The sequence below is a fragment of the Bactrocera tryoni genome, chromosome 5, assembly GCF_016617805.1.
Source record: "Bactrocera tryoni isolate S06 chromosome 5, CSIRO_BtryS06_freeze2, whole genome shotgun sequence".
Taxonomy (NCBI): Eukaryota; Metazoa; Arthropoda; class Insecta; order Diptera; family Tephritidae; genus Bactrocera; species Bactrocera tryoni.
Window position 1 is genome coordinate 26,213,915 of NC_052503.1, and position 17,675 is coordinate 26,231,589.

Sequence of the window (17,675 nt, forward strand, 5' to 3'; positions counted from 1 at the left end):
TATGTACTTCACAATAATGTCGGGACGGCGCGAACGCCATTCCCGGCTACCAAAAATTACACGCACGAGTTATTCGCATTAGGAATAATCGCGGAGGTCAACTCAACCGAAAGTGCAATGGCCAAGCCTCGCTCCGGAGGAACCGCCTTCATGATCACGGTAACCTCTACGCCAGGTAAGTATGCTTTACTCCGCTAACAACCAACCTTTTCAATTCACGTATCGTTAACATTTCTGAGAATTGAAAGACCGTTTTCATGAGTGAAAGAAAACTCTATCGTTGGTAGTATTTGTTCTTGTTTTGCATACAAAGTTGGTGGTTGCTTTTCAGCAAGTCAAATCGGTGCTTATCATGTAATTTTCGTACTTCTACCACAAACTTTATATGAAATTATTGATGAATAATTAAACAAAAACTACTTTGGTGCAAAATTTAGATTAAGTTTATTTTTAATTTTATATTAAATTACAGTTTTGTTCTTAATATCTATAATTATAGTATAATAACCAACTAAAATAGAGAAAAACTTCATAATATTACATTAGTTAAGGCCTCGATTTTAAAAGATATTTCTTCATCCTTGTTGTTCAAGATATTTTTGAAGTCAAAAGAGTTCTGTAAAGAGATAATAAAGCAGAAATGTAAAAATAATGTATTAAAAAAATGTTGAAATATATTAACGTGTTGGCACAAGTGTATAATATCTCATGGGGATTACTTTGAAGGGAACAAAATAGATATTCATGAATAAATAAATAATTTTTGAAAAAACACAAAATTCGCGATACTTTTTGAACACACCTCGTACATCGCCGCTTCTGGGAGGCCAATTCACATCACCTCTTTTGCTGATTATGTGATTTTCGAAGATAGGGCGTAAAAGATGTACATACATATGTTTGGCACGTAGCGCCGTCCTGCTGGAACCAAATGTTGTCCAAGTCTCAATCTTCAATTTGCTTGAAGAAAAATTCGGTTAACATTGCGCGATATCGCTCATCATTGATGGTTACGGCGGTTCCTTCTTCATTTTGGGATAATAAAGACACACCACCAACAAATACCCAGCGGACCAGAATCAAGACGGCGTTGGCGTTAACAACAAAACTGAGTTACACACACAGCCTGTCGCTCGGAACACACAGAGCGCGACAGACTGCAAGCAAGCGACATCTGTCAAATATTCTTATAGACGCCGTTATTAACACACACATTGCGATAGGAATGTCTCGCTTTTAAAAAAATTATGTACGTCGTCACCAAATATACCAAAAACAAGTAAGGAAGGGCTAAGTTCGGGTGTCACCGAACATTTTATACTCTCGCATGGTAAAGAGATAATCGAGATTTCATAATACGTCATTTACATATTTTTCAAAGGCCGTATTTGTGTAAAGTTTTATTCTGCTATCATCATTGGTTCCTAATGTATATATTATACAGAGAAGGCATCAGATGGAATTCGAAATAGCGTTATATTGGAAGAAGGCGTGGAAGTGAACAGATTTCACCCATATTTCGTACATGTCATCAGGGTGTCAAGAAAATATTATGTACCCAATTTCATTGAAATCGCTTGGGTAGTTCCTGAGATATGGTTTTTGGTCTATAAGTGGGCGGCGCCACGCCCATTTTCAATTTAAAAAAAGACTGGGTGCAGCTTCCTTCTGCCACTTCTTCCGTAAAATTTAGTGTTTCTGACGTTTTTTGTTATTCGGTTAACGAACTTTTAGTGATTTTCAACATAACCTTTGTATGGGAGGTGGGCGTGGTTATTATCCGATTTCTTCCATTTTTGAACTGTATATGGAAATACCTGAAGAAAACGACTCTGTAGACTGTCACCCTGATCACTTTCCAAAACAATTGCGTATATGCCCTCCCTAATAACCCTATATCTTTATTGATGGCTCTTTTAGTTTTCGGTTTCCGCCAGGACTTACTTCGAACAACCGTTGTGTACCAAGTGAACAAAACGCTATAATGGACGGACGGACTCGTTAGCGACATTGTTGCGAGGAGTATAACAAATCATGTAATGTTCTCACTAATGTTATGAGAGCATAACTTATGTACATACAACATCTAAAAATTTTAATATTGTATTAATAATAATCAAATTAATAACCGTGTTTTAATTTTCACACACCGAAATAGTTTGATTTCATTACAAATTAACCCGATTTATAGACATGTTTGAGCAAAAATCGCCCGATGGATGTGTTTAGTTTAATTAAGGAACTAGCTGCGCAACTACAAAGTGTGTCCATAACAGTGGTCAGCATTTCATAGCAAATTTTGCAAAATAACTTCACACACATTACCGCTGTAGGAGCCTTATCACACGAAGCAACTTTTATTGCGGCAACTCACATCAGTTTAGGCGAGGGGGCGACGAAGGAGAGGGGAATCGCGCCGAGTTTCAGTGTTCAACAACTCGCTTTGTGTTCTTATTCGTAGCAGTTCGCTGCGACGTTTTTCGGCATTCGTGTTCTTTCTTTCGTAGTACATAGATTTGCATTTGCATCTTTTTTTGAAATTAATATTTTGAATATATTTAAAAATTTAATTTCATCTTTGGTAATTAATTTGCAAATATGTATACAAATATACATAATATAATATAAATATTTTAGAAAATGGAGTATGAGGAAAAATCGAATTAATTAAAGATATTGTGAAATGTATGGAGGAAGCCATACAAATTGATTCAGACGATAGTGAAAAAGAATTGATGATATATGTTGGTTTAATAAATAAAAAAAAGTATTTCTTAATTGACAGAGCTAATTAATATATGTGATAAGTGGCCCAAATACCTATAAGGAAAAAAGAAACGACAATAGGTTCACAAAGTAAAAAAGTAGACAATGGGTTGAAAGTAAGGTAAAAGGGAATGAAAAAACTCGAACAGAGTTGCGCAACACAAGTTGCTCGAATTAATGAGCGACAACAACTAAAGACAGAATAATTAAAACTATAAATATGCCCTGCGAGAAATATTTTATGATTATAAATGCCTTTGGTGCCATGCAATGCCATTTATGTTCCAAGTCTTTTAAAGATAATAGGGAATATATCCTTAAAAGACGTTTTGTTAATTTTCATTATACTCTTAATTAATTATAAAATTTGCTTAATTTTAATTCCAATTTCTCACTGCTGGGCCACTTTTTTTTCGTGCTCACCAACACAGTGAAAGATCCTCTCATGCCGACCACTGGTCCAAAATAAGAAAGTATTTTAATATTTGAGAGTCGCCGCTCTATGTGTTCCGGTGTGCGCGTCTGCTTCTCCTCAAAAACGTGGACACATTATTTTTCAGCAAGCAAAAGCGTCTTTGGCAACTTTTTTCCACAAATTACAAAATTATCATATTAATGAAAAATGTCATTATTCCTACGTCATCAAACCGCCAAAAACCCTTTTAAAAACAGTTATTTTTGTAATTGTATGTATTCATAATTTGGGCCGAAATCCCGGTGGTACTGCAATACCGGGCCAACCCGCGACAGAGGTGGAGCAAGCCCCTAAAACACTCCGTCCGTTTCCAAAAATCAGTTTAACATTTGTTGTCCTCCGATGGAGGATCTATCAGATGTTAAGCTGATAAGAACAGATACTACACTTTGATCTTAGCCATAAGGCCGAGAAGCGATAACTTCACCAATCACAATTTAAACTATTTACCCTCAAAACTCTATAAACCAGACGAGAATTGCTTGCGGATTGCATATGGCGAATGAAAAGCACATGCTAGGTTTCTACCTTCTACTCAACTACCCTAAAATCAAATTCTTGAATATGTTCGTAAGTACATTGTGGAAATAACGTGTAGGTAAAAGACATATGGAGGAATATCTGCATAGGTTATGCTACTGTGTACATACATACATACTATACGAGTATAATGTACTATGTGGACGCATTTTTATCAGAAAAAAAATTATATTTTGGTCTTATTTGTAGGGAAATTAAATAAAATTCATATGTTAATTTGAGATTATTATCAGATTCTCAATATACTTATGCACATTTGCAATTTAATTACTTAGAAAATATACATATTTATATAGTTTCTTTTGTTTTGGTTTTGCAACTGAATAAGTATATGTATAAATATTTATACTCACTAAATAAAAATTAGAAAATAAATCTAAAATGATGATCGAAAATATTTTGAGAAAAAATTTAATACACAAAATAAATTGAAAATGTTTATAAATTATAAAAAATAAAAAAAAAATTACAGTTGGTTCCATCCAGGGTCGAACTGGAGACCTTCTGCGTGTAAAGCAGACGTGATAACCGCTACACTATGGAACCACTTGATATTTACTTGGCAAAGTAGTCACATAAGCGTAAGGCAAACTGCGAATGTATAATATTGCTATGAAAATGGGGTGGAACGCGAAAAGAACTGTTAATGTTGAAATACCTTGGATATTTATGCATTTGCAGTTGCATTTGACCACATGTTAAGAAAGTCAATACGGCGAACAAATAATATTCGATTTCACAAAAAATATTTTATATACATATTTCATATTTGATATAGCATATTAAAGAAATTAATAATTAAATGATATTAGTAAACTCACATACCTAATACATATGTAAGTATGTATATCATGCCACGTAGTGGCGAACACCAGGAAAAAAATTTGGGGGTGAGGTTTTATGTCAAAGACAATGTTTCATTATTTTATTCACAAATTGAAGTCTAATCTTCTTCTATTTTGGGCCATAACATTTAAAATCTCTTCCTCCGTCACGTCTATATCTCTATGGATATTCAAGAGAGCCATTCCGTTGAGGCGTGCTTCTCCAGTTTTATTTCTTAAATATGTTTTAAGCCTGCGAAGTGAGGAAAACGAGCGTTCACTTGAAGCGACAGATATAGGGATTGTTGCTCCAATCTTTAAAAACGTCGCACTAAAAAGTTTTGGATCTCTTTGTTTGATTTAACCAGTTCCTGAAAATATATTCAAAATTTTAATTAGAAAATATAATCTGAAGAAAAGAATTTTAACCTTTTCCACATTCTAAATTCAGCAAATGAAAAACAAATAATAAGTAAAGTTGTGTATCTAATTCAGACCAGTTTTTCTGGTTGTTTTTATTAAAAATATACACATTTTAGTTAAGACACTCAAGTATTTTTTTGCAAATAGCATAATTTTTTTAAATTTAAATTTATTTCACAACAGTTTGCTCATGGAACGAAAACTGAAAGTCATAATAAATGAGTTTTTATTTTTCCTGTATTATGATTAACAATAAACTCTAAAAAAATAATAGAAACCTTATTGGTGACTTTTCAGTTCAGAACTAATTTTCAAAAGAAGTCCATTTTCGACTCACAATTCCCCTAATCTAAAAAAATCCAGTTCAGCAGCCACAGAGTTATAAGGCAAGCTCATTACTTTGAAGCAAATTAAAAAAATGTCTCTGTCCAGTTTATATTTTTCTGGGTTTTTTAATTGGCCTACATTCCCACAACTTTTTAATACTATCCAGATACAATAGGTTTGTTTTTAGTTTAACATTGCGGCCTGAAGGGTTGATGTCGATACTGCCAATCGATTTAATGGTTGCTTCAATTCAATCAGATTTCTGGGTTTTGGTTTGTATACTTCTTGCTTGACATAACTCCATAAAAAAGTTTGATGCAGTCAAGTCAGGTGACCTTGAAGGCCAGAGGAAAGTGACAAGTTATTATCTTCTTCGGCCATTTCAACCTTTTCCGACAAATTTTCAAGGCGAATAGGCAAATTTAGAGGGTTTAACCAGCGGTTTGTTTTGCATCTCGATTCGTGCGCTCTGTACATTATAACGATTATTATTCTTTCATACTTTAAGAATAAATTTTCAAGGTTAAGTTGAGGGTTCTTGACGGGCCTTACTTAATATACATACATATGTATATTTCAGTTTTGCGCAATGAAAATACAAATTTATTTTCCCAAAAGACGTGTGTATGCACAAAATATTTTTAAACATAAGAACGTAGATAATTACTGAAAAAATTCAAACATATATAATTTCACACAAATCCACACATGTACATACGAGTAGAAAAGGGCAACAAAGGCTTTATTTGTAAATTACAACTACATGATTTCACAAAGTGGTGATAATAGCAAATGTTTTAACAATTCCTTACAATTGAATTGCGAAAATTTTCCTCAACAGAAATGTTAGGTGTAGTTAAAAAACAAAAACAACAAAAAATACGTCAACTTCCGCTGCCTCGAAGTTACAATACCCTTCATAGGTGCATTGCATAAAGAAAGTAATTAAATTTGAAAATGAAAGCGGCAAAAGGTTTGCAAAGACAAGACATAATTTGGATCGGTTACACAGTACAACAGCTAATCTGGGGGGTGAAAAATTTCAAGTCAGGGTGATGGTACTAGGTATAGTAAAACCCTCAAAGGGTTCGTATGTGTCAGTTTTTTTATGACCTTTTAAATTTTTCCCTTAAATTAAATATATATTTTTTATTTTACTTTTTCGGTATTTTAATCAACCAAACTGTTCACGTTGTTCACTATATACTGTGGGCAAAAAATAGTAAGACTTTTTAATTTAAATCTCGCGCGAAAACTCATTCGTCGAATTTTTTTCCTAGGTTGGTATGACTGTCATCTGTGCCAAATGTCACATCAAAAAAATCATTAATGTTTAGTATACGCTTGTCTTTCTGAAGTACAGAAAGTGCTTTCGGTGATTTTTACGATTAGTGAAATTATTCAACAAAGAAATTCCATTAAATTTTGGGTGCGGAATCAAATTTCTGGTGATGAAACAATAAGAATGTTGGAAAAGGCCTTCGGTTGTTTGCCTCCGCAAGTTATTCAAGGAGGGTCGAAAACGAATTGATGACGAACCACGTCCAGGACCATCTACATCCACTGATGATGAACACGTCAATAGAATAAATGAATTAGTGCTTGAGAATCGATGATTAACAATCAGAGATCTTATTGGCATCACTGGAATATAGAAAGGATCAGTGAAAACCATTTTGAAAGATCAATTGGGCCTAAGAAAAGTGAAAGCAGGATTGGTTCCAAAATCACAAAATTTTTTCGAAAAACAGCATCGCGTTAACGCTTGTGAAACAATGCTTTCCGACTACCAGAATGTCATGAGACGTGTTAGTACTGGTGATGAGTCTTGGATCTATGTTTCCAACATGGAAACTAACAATCAATCAGCCGAATATCCTGGCATAGGTGAAAAAACCACATCAAAGCAGGTCCAAATCAAGGTTATGTTGACAGTTTTCTTCGATTATCGAGGTGTGGTGCACTCTGAAGGACTCGGAGGACAACTATTGGGTTTTGCACCGACGCATACTGCATCGCTTCTTCGTGCGTTTTTCGTCAAATTTTCAACCAATATCGTCCCGCAACCACCATATTCGCCTGTTTGAGCTCCGTGTGAATTCTGGCTATACAGCAAACTCAAACGAACGCTCCGGGAAAACCGTTTTGAGTCAATTAAAGACCTTAAACGTGAATGGCTTCGCGCATTGAACTCTATTCCGCAAATTAACTTCAACAACTGTTTCGAGAATTGGAAAAATCGCCAATTGCCACAAGCGTATGCGGGCCAAGGGATAATACTTTAAGGGGACGACATAGATTTTGAAGAATAAATTAATAGTTTTAAAAGTATTCACAAAGTATATATACTTTATATTTTCTTCTATGTGTTCCAAAACCTAAACCTAAACCCAATAAAAAAGCAGTCGAAAAAGTATTTTCGTATTTCTAATCAAACTTGAAATTTTTTTGTATTTATAATGAGCCAATTGTGTACCATTTTGGTCAACCACTTTTTGCCATTTTTCCGCTAGAGACATTTTCTGGTTTCTCGTCGAAAACTCTGACAAATAATTTTCACAGGCTTCTCTTGAGGCCAACTTTACTCTATTAAGGGAGTTCTGCAATGACCGAAATAAATGCTGGTCCGATGATGCAAGGTCAGGGCTGTATGGTGAATGCATTAAAACTTCCCAGTCAAGCACTCCCAGTTTTTGCGGAGTCATTAAATACAAAATACGAAAAGACTTTTTCGACTACCGAATATATTGCGTTTAGGGTATAATAATCAGAAAAAAACTGCATGCAAATCAACTAAATATGCAAATTCAAAAATAGCACCCAACTGACATGCATTATCCGCAACAATCGACGAGAAGCGAGATCATGAATGAGCTGATGACAATACGCTGAAGTCATCAATAAGCACCTGTGTATATGTAAATATGTATATAAATCATTGATACGTATTTAGGCATTTATTTTGCCTCGCACTAATTGAAAGCCCGTGGATATTTTTGTTTGCAAAAAAAAAAACCAAAAAGAAATACGGTTTGCAGGTGTCAAAGTGTAGATGCACGAAACCCGTAATGGTGTTACTAACTACCTGTAGTGATAAATGCGTGCTGATTAATTGAAATTCATAATCACATACACACACACCTTAAACTGTTTATACGAGTATGTGCTGTTGTATATATAAAAGTTTGCAACACGCCTTATCAATATGTAGCCAACACACCCCCGGTTATGTTATTCTTGGCTACAGTATAATGTACATTTCCGATTTGTTTTTTGTTCGCTTTGGGGAACCCCTCAAGCATTTGTCTTTATCACTTGACACACCGGAACCAGTTTTGCGCTTCTAACACTTTGTGTTGTCACCCTCCGCTCTTTGCATTTCTCGTAATCAATTTTAGCACAACTGTACATTTTTAATGAGTGCGCGCTCTTGTATAGTAACCGGCATATATGTGCATATGTATATATTCATTTAGACATACATACGTATATATATGCATATGTAAGCTTTTGTCTCATTACTTATATATTTACATATATACTCGTAAATCATATATTTACTTCTGTGCTCCATTTAGTTAACCTTATTTACTCGTACCCATATAGCATATAATATATATTGTATAGTATATGGATGTGAATATCAAAAAAGGTCAATCATATCAATCGATTTGAATGTTGTGATCATTTATCAATAGTACTGTGCATACAAACATACATACATATACAGATAGAGTTACGTATGGCACAGTAAGTAGTAGCTTGTAGAACATTCAGTCTGATCGCTGTAGCTTTAAACAGCTGTTTCTTGACGCCAGCAAATTGCTCGCCGAAGTCAGCATGATAAAAAAAATAATGGGAGAATGCCGCCCATAAACTGCTCGCTATAAATACATGCTACATGCATACTTATATAATTTAAAGTGAATCACAGTGTGCTCATGATAATGACGGAGGAAATCTTCGAACGGTTCAAAGATCGAACAAACATAATTTTTATTTACATATGTATATACTTTGTATATATTCATATGCATACTCGGATAATTATTTAACAAGGTATACACAAAGGCGCTAAACCGCCTAAATTTGTAAAGATAACTTTTTTTCTCATCCGAGGCTCTTCTGTTATTGATTTGTTCATTGGGAGTGTTTTTTTACGTCGCGGGTGCCAAACTCAGCGCAAAACTCTTCTCATATTAGCTCGCCTTCAAATGGATGTTTTTTTGGTTACCCAAATGAAACTTGGTCTAAGACCGGAAGTCGTGAGTTGCTTGAGCCATATATAAAAGAATCATTTCTGGACACTCCCAAGTGAATGGCGCTCAGAGAACTTTCCTCATTGCGCGAACTTCCTCTATTCTTTCTTTATAGTTAATGAAAAAGTTAGGGGTTCCGGAGCTTTATCTGGGTTTCATATTTTTCTAAGAGAAGATATGGTGACTATTACTTATTTTATGCTAAAAAAATTTGTTAATAGAAAAATGTTACAACCTATTGGGTCTATAGGAATTTATAGAAGATTTGTCAGCCTCAATGTTTAAGGAAAACCATTGCTATTAATTAGTTTCTGATGAGATCGGTGGAAAGGTTTCTAAAAAACGAAGTTCAAGAGCACATACCTCGTTTAAGTCTTACTTGTTTGGACTCGTTTCGAACTGTGAAACTATTGTTATGGTAAAATAGTTTCTTTTGTTGGGGAGACAGCCTTCCGTCGTATAATAATGGATCTATATCTATACCGGTATATTAATATGAAGATTGTGGGAATGGAGCCAATAATTCTCTTACGGTTTGCTAGTATGTATATCATAAAGCATATAGTCTACTTGTAGAAAAAACAACTTTATGAAAACTGCCATAGCACAAATTTAAACTGAAAATGATGCTCATTCAGAATTTTGAGAATGGCTAACACAAGAAAAATAATAACTTTACTTACTTTAAAATAAGTATGCGTTTATAGTTCAGCGGAAATATTTCCCTACTCGAAGATCGGAGTATAAAACGAGAAACAAAATAAGTTCAGAAACCCCATTCAGGTGTAATACTTCTTTTAGCACTTATTTTCTTAATTCAAGTAGATTAAACGCTGAATATAATGCTAAAACCAAAAATGCCTAAAAACTTCGATGTGGCACAACACACTTATATTTTTTTAACAATAACACTATTCAGCTTTAAGTAATAGTAACTGAATAAAGCGCTGAATTAAAAAGAGCTTCAAAGCCTTGCATGAAGTTTCAACTATAAGATAAGTTTGTTGTTGAGTTTAATGAGGTTTTCAGCGCTTATTCAGCTGAAAAGAATGCTAGCTGAATAATATACCATAACACAAAAAACCTGCAAATACTGTTGTGGCATAGTACATTCATCTTTTTTAGGTTTTCAATACAATTCCGCTGAACAAGGTGCTAAATAAATATGAACCTTGCATGTAGTGCCAGGTTGAATATAAGTTTACTAATATTAATGTTTTCATCGCTTATTCAGCTTGAAATAATGGTAGCTGAATAAAATTCCACACGCCAAAAACCTGCAAATTGGAGTGTGGCTTAGCACAATTATTGTTTTAGGCGTTCAGCACAATTCAGCTTAATATAATGTTAGCTGAATAAGGTGCTGAATGAAAAATAGACTGAAAAGCCTCGCCAGTGAAGTTCCAGTTTTATCATAAGTCTGTATTTGAGTCGGTTTTCGGATTTCAGAGTAGATAATGCTATAAAAGTTCGTTGTTTAAGCAAAAACTGTTCGAAAACGCTGACAGTTTGACACTCGTTTTAGGAAGAATATTGTGTTTAAATGCTTGTTTGGGAAGCCGTGTGCTTTCTACACTCTCTTTAAACAAAAAATACTTGAAAATAAAAAGCAAATTTGCGGTAAATGTTAATAAATACTATTTTTAAATTCAAAAAATGATAAATTTTAACTATACTTTATTTCGAGTTAAGTTAAACATTTGAAAACTTGTAAAATCTACGTCAATAACTCCTGAAAAATCTTGTGTGCATGTAAATTACATTTATCTGTACTTTTCTCTCCATTTTTAGAGACCGTCCGGTGAGACTGTTTCCCACCACCATAATCAGTGGTGATACGACAACAATGCATTATTACAAAAAGTATCTACATATCTGTCTGGCTGTCTAGCTGGCAGTATATACTTGTATATACAGATATACATATGTACGTACATACTTATATGCCATATGCTCTTGTATATACAAACAAACGAATACGCGTATCTACGAACATAAGAGAGACTTTACGGAGTATCTGATGCTAGCAGCTCGAAAACTTCTCAACGCGCTATATTCTAGCACATAAAATGCCACGATCGACGAGTACCAGCGGGTAAAAATCATTTCGAAGCAATGGTAGACGACATGCCGAACCGAATGAGCTGGGGACAACAGTCTAATCATTAGCGTTGATCATTAAACAACGTACAGTGGAACGCGTGTTCAGCAAGTCGAACGCAAATCAAGCAAGCAAAAAGCTATAATATATAGGAAAACGTGTATATGAAAAGTCGAGTGAAAAATTAGCGTGAAAATTCGCATTTCTTTGTACAAAAAGTGCTAAAAATAAATTTGCTACCTACACAGCGACAACGTGCGGGAGCAAACAACTAAGGACAGTGTTGAAAAAAAAAATATTTTTTTATATACTAAACAAATATATGCACACATATGTACAGTTATACATATAAAATATAAATTGAGATTTTAAAACGGAATTAAATTATCTGTGCATTTTAGTACTTGCGTGTTTTACTGATTTCTGGTGAAATACACAGACTAGCAGCTAACAATAAAAGCAAATATAAGTGTTAATAAAAAATATAAAAAGAGAAATAAAAAACACATAAAGAAAAACTTGAAATCGAAATTTTGGAACTAAAAAAATCATAAAACTTTAAATCACAAAAAAATTCTGAAATAAAAAATTTTGAAATCAGAGTTTTTGAACTAAATAAATCATAAAAAGGCATAACATTTTATAAACAAATCCACACAAGATACACATACATATATAACTGTGTAAAAGTCCAAAAGTGCATTCTCAAAAGTCTTAACTGGAACGCAGCGCCGCAATTTCAATAAAAAACTTCGCATTTTCCAATGTAGCCGTTTGGGGAAAATTAACACGAGCGTGGTTGTTTCGTGTTAAATATCGAACAGATTGTATTCCCAACAATAATTGAATGCATTTCATTGTCACTGCTCACTTTGCTTTCGTAGCCGCTTTGAAAAAGTGAAATTATTCGCATTATTATTTATATATACGTGTGTGCATTTCCGTATTTAAAATATTCAAATAATTTCTAACACAATTATATGAAAAATCAACAAAAAAAAAAAAAACCACAACTAAACACAAACAGCAAGTCACGAGAGTTTAGATTATTTCGGTAAGTCGAATCATGATCTGGTGGTATATATTTATGTACATATATACATATATAGTATACATAAATAAGTACATATTGTAAATCTATAATCGTCACCTGAAATGTAAAACAGCGTATCATCAAAAAAGAAAATGAAAATCATTATCAGATATAATAACCAATATGTAATCAGTTTATAACCAAAATTAAAATTTTGTTTCAATATTAGTGGTTACATCGTTTTTCCTTCGGTTGTAAACCTATGAAAAGTGGTGTTACGTTATTTTGCATTTTAGGTGACGATATAGTAGAAAGGAAGCCCGAAAATCATGCTTAGCAATAAAACCAATTTTTTTGGAGGTCATTATTCTTCACAGAGAGAAAAGTGTTATGGGTTTGAAAGAAAGATGGATAATAAACGTCTAACCACTATAGCGTCGTCTTTGGATCGGCAGCTCATGTGAATGCAGGCAGGCAGTATGTATCCAGAAATTTTAAAAAATACCGATTTTTTTGCTCAACATTGTATTCTTTGAGATTGAACGATATTTGAATCTCTTTAATCTGTCTGAAAAATACATTTCCTACAGGTATGTTAAGCAGAATTCTGTGATGGCTATAACCTCCTTATTCCACTCATTTTTCATTTTCATGTTTAGAATAGGCCCAGTCCTGGAGACTGTGGTATGAGGCTGCAGTTCGTAGACAAATTCGTTCAATTTGGTTGTAGCGACGGTAGAGCCGATATGTTGTTATTCAAAAGCTAATTTTTTCCTTGCTCAAATGAAGCCGTTTTCTCTACAATTCGCTGTCGAATTCTTTCAATAGTTGACCATAAAAGAAATCTGCGACCGTTTGCTCCCTTTCATCTAGTCAATTTAGATGATACCTTGAGAACCTCTGAAAACGGTGGTCAGCACTTTTCTAGCTGAAAGGGCAGTCTTTGTCTTCTTCGCTTCGAAGCAGATTCGCCAGGTGAAGTCCACTGTTTCGACTATTTCTTGGTGTTTGATGATGAGTTCACTGGTATATTTAGGATTCGTCGACGGTCACGAAATGATGCAGAAACTTCCATGGACAGTGTTAAACAGCGTTAAATACTGTTGTGTAGTAGTTCGTGCACGTTTTAATGATTCATTTAGTATAGACTTACGCGGTTATTTTGAGATGCAAACTGTCTGAGCTACTTCGAATCGACGATCCAATATCTGTCTGTTATACTCCGTACTAGTTTTCATGGCAACTGCGTACGTCTCATTAAAGATCGACGTGCGGCCATTTCGAAATTCATTAAATAAAATTTCAACAATCGCCCTTGACAGATAATAGTCACCATAAAGAACAGCCAAGATCGCTTTGATTTCACTGCGGGAATTTCTTTCCGAAAGCGAGAATTTTAAAAATTTTCTAATATCTAGAGATACGCCGGCTTCTACGAATCGGGTTCGGTTTTGTTAGTAGTCGTTCCGTTTCGTAATTATCCGACAACATCGTTTAAACCACCATCGCTTCATCCGCTCCAAACTTACATGGTGTTCATAGTTGAGATACAGCTGATGAGAATCTTGTAATATTTTTCCTACTTCAGTTTCTCTCTGGGTCAAAGGTTAAATACATAGTTGTAATTAACTAACAATGGATTTTAATATCCAGAAAGAGCTTTGAGTAGGGCATCTTAAGAATGGAATAAAAATGCTACTATTTGAATATTGAAAGCATCTTTCGCTTTTAACTGGTATGGAATATCAAAATAGGGGGAGTGGAAGTTCGTGCAAGTGAGAAAAGTTCTCGGAGCGCCATTCACTTGGGAGTGGCTAGAAACGATTCTTTTACATATGGTGCAAGCCGCTTACGACTTCCGGTCTTAGACCAACTATCATCCGCGTAGACAAAAAATATCCGTTTAAAGGAGAGTTAAAGACGAGGTTTGGTTGCTTATTTAATTCCTTTTGAGCAAATGTAAATAAATTTCTTCAAATTTTTTATTGAAATAGTTTCTCCTTCTTCATCTTTGACACCACAGCAGTGAGTCGTTCTGCCGGGAACTTGAAACTCAAACAGTTGCTTCTAATCTTTGCGAGGACATCCTAAGTGCAGACAGGTCCCTATGCAATTAGTCCTTCCATTGGATATTGGATACCTTCCTTCCGTTGTGCACCCACGAATGTCGAATAGTAGGAGCTTTTCGCTGGAACAATGTCTCCTATGCGTACGACATGTCATAACCAGTGCATTAGTTGAGTTTTTATGCGCTTAACTGTATCCTGTCGCGATAATACTCGCGATTCCATCTTCCTTGGAACTCATCGCTCGCTCGGACGGCTGCTCAGTACCTTACTGAGGGTTGTGTTGAATTCGTGCAGATCCACGCCCTCTACTTAGTGACAAGTAGTACTTTAACAAGTTTGACACTTAAATGAAGTCCCTCAAATATAAAAAGATGTAAACAACCACACCAATAACCTTTTATAAATTACATATAATACAATAATAAAATATCTCTTTTGATCTTAAGTGCATAAATTAACAGTTTCACACTTAAATACCTTAAGTATGCGGGCGGCTAAGTATTTGTACAGTTAAAAAGCCAGATTACTCGCTTTATTATTATTAATAATGGATAAGAATGTAAGTACTTATGAGTACAAACTGCACTGGAGTGAGTGGTCGTTGACAGTTCGCTGGCGAACACTATTATCTGCTGGAGAACGCAGACTTTCCCCCATTAACTTCAATTGTTAGTGCGATATTGCATTAAATTTACACTCTATTGCATCTTACTTCTCTTATGGAATGTAAACATATGCATAAGTGTTCATCTCTTATTATTTGATCGGCTTTAATGTCCAAATCGCATGTGATCGCTGTGACTCAGTCGGAGTTAACACCCTTATAAGATACAGACGCTTTAATTTGTTAAATTGGTCGCTTAATTGAGTATGTCAATACGCTGGAGTGGAGCATCTATACATATTTACACATATACAAAGATATTTACATTCATAAACGCTGACGTAAAAGCTCCACTTAAGCTTATTCAGTAATCAACTGTTTATTTTTTTTTTTGCCAAATTGTTTTCATATTTATGTCGACTTGCTTTTACACGATTTCTTCTGAAATCTGCTAATTACCAAGATAAATATTATGCTTAATTGACACTCAAAATGTAAGTCTGCATAACTGTAAATAAATATATTTTTGAACAATCAAAACTTTGGGAATCCCCGAAGAGTTGTGGAATGGTTGGGGTGTTGCTAAGCATTTTCTTTGATTTCACTGAATTAAAAATTATTTTATTATCATTCATTGTCCCTGCCCCATCTTAAATTTCATGTTGCCCTCTAATAAGTTTAATGCACTTAAACCACTAAAGCTGCGACAAAAAAATTCGCCTACCGCAAATAAGGGGTTTTTCAATGAGGACTCTAACGGCGCCATATTTTTTCCCACTCTTTTGACCTTTAGTAAGTTTTGCCATTTGATCATGGAAAGATATACGATCCAACAACGAGTCGAAATTATTAAAATCTACTATCGAAATTCGGAGTTAGTGGCCTCAACTTCAAGAGCGCTACGTCCAATATATGTATGGTCATCATAATCGTCCTATCAGATCAACAATTGAGCGTCTAGTGGCAAAATTTGAATCCACAACCACAGTACAAAATGCACCCTTGTCAGTAAGACAAAGAAATGCCCGTAGTCTCAAGCGTTAGATATCTCTGTGACGTCGTTGTGGCGAATTTTGCGAAAAGATCGTGGCCTACATCCTTTCAAGATCAAATTGACGTAAGAACTAAAATCGCTTGAATTGGGAAATTGGAATTTGAAAATGACCCGAATTCTTATCGAAACATCGTCTTCAGAGATGAGGCTCATTTATGACTTCGGTAATAAGCAAAATATGTATGTGTTATTGGTCAGACAGAAATTCACAAGTACTCCTAAAGCTTTTAGTAGCTTTGATGAAGATCCACATGGCGATGATCGCCGAATGTTCTTTGAAGACCGACTAATAAGACTGCATATTTAAATCGGATACAAATCAGAGAAATATATTTCCAAATCGCACAACTGTTTATTTACTAACTGTGTTGAGTATTTTCAGATATGTACTAGATGGTTTGCATCGTAATCCCCTTAAATCTCAAGCTGAAATGTTGACATATTGTTATTTAACTTCAAATACATATATCAAGATAATTTACAAATATTTCGCATGATATACTTTTTATACAGTATAAAATAATGCGAGCGAAAATTCGCTTCGTTATTTATCACAAACCACCTTGAAAATATTTTAAATTTCTCGCACTAAAATCACTAGTTACCAACTCTTACATTTTAGCCATCATGCCATGGAAATATCAGTAAAGCTCTCAGACAGACACTTGAAAGGTATTAAGCACAACAAGTATTATCACATTTTTCACGGGTGACCACTAGTTCATTGAGATCCACACGCTGATAATATATACTTATGTATAAATTCTAATGAATGATAAGATAGCGAATGTGAAGCCACTTGATTGAGGTGTCTTGAAAAATGTTGAAGTAGTTGTTACAACCAAGTTATGTATAAATAAACTATGATTAAAATTGAAAGCGGAAAAGATATAACTATTACTTCACACTACACCCTATTCTAATATAATCTATAAATACATATGTGTTAATGCTTCTCTGTGTGCTTTATTTCATGAGTTCGCTTTTAATACTATTTTTTAAAGTACGACGATTAAATTTAGAGTCGTTTCAGCCTTTTATCCTCAATTTCTTTCAATAAAAATTCTTTCGGATCATTGAAAATCCTTTGTAAATAGGCATGTTTTATTATTTTAATATTTTTTCCCTAAAGCCAGGCTCTAATCATTTTATAAAAGGTATAGAGTGATATTTTAACCTCTCTGCTGCCATTTTTAGGTG

General features: G+C 34.4%; 1 long non-coding RNA gene and 3 other non-coding genes across 4 annotated transcripts in view; 1 reads left to right on the top strand and 3 right to left on the bottom strand.

The window, feature by feature from the left end:
* Positions 1-18: 18 nt before the first annotated feature.
* On the bottom strand, positions 19-183 carry LOC120779223. The gene has a single exon (XR_005705623.1). It is a non-coding gene; the product is annotated as a U1 spliceosomal RNA (small nuclear RNA).
* A 3,279-nt stretch (positions 184-3,462) lies between these two features.
* Positions 3,463-3,660, bottom strand: LOC120779213. The gene has a single exon (XR_005705616.1). It is a non-coding gene; the product is annotated as a U2 spliceosomal RNA (small nuclear RNA).
* A 594-nt stretch (positions 3,661-4,254) lies between these two features.
* Positions 4,255-4,327, bottom strand: Trnav-uac. Its single transcript has one exon. It is a non-coding gene; the product is annotated as a tRNA-Val (tRNA).
* Positions 4,328-12,325: 7,998 nt separating this feature from the next.
* LOC120777290 overlaps positions 12,326-17,675 on the top strand; it is a 38,402-nt gene continuing 33,052 nt past the window's right edge. Inside the window, exon 1 of the long non-coding RNA XR_005705502.1 lies at positions 12,326-12,769. This is a non-coding gene — a long non-coding RNA (uncharacterized LOC120777290). The remainder of the gene's footprint in view (positions 12,770-17,675) is intronic.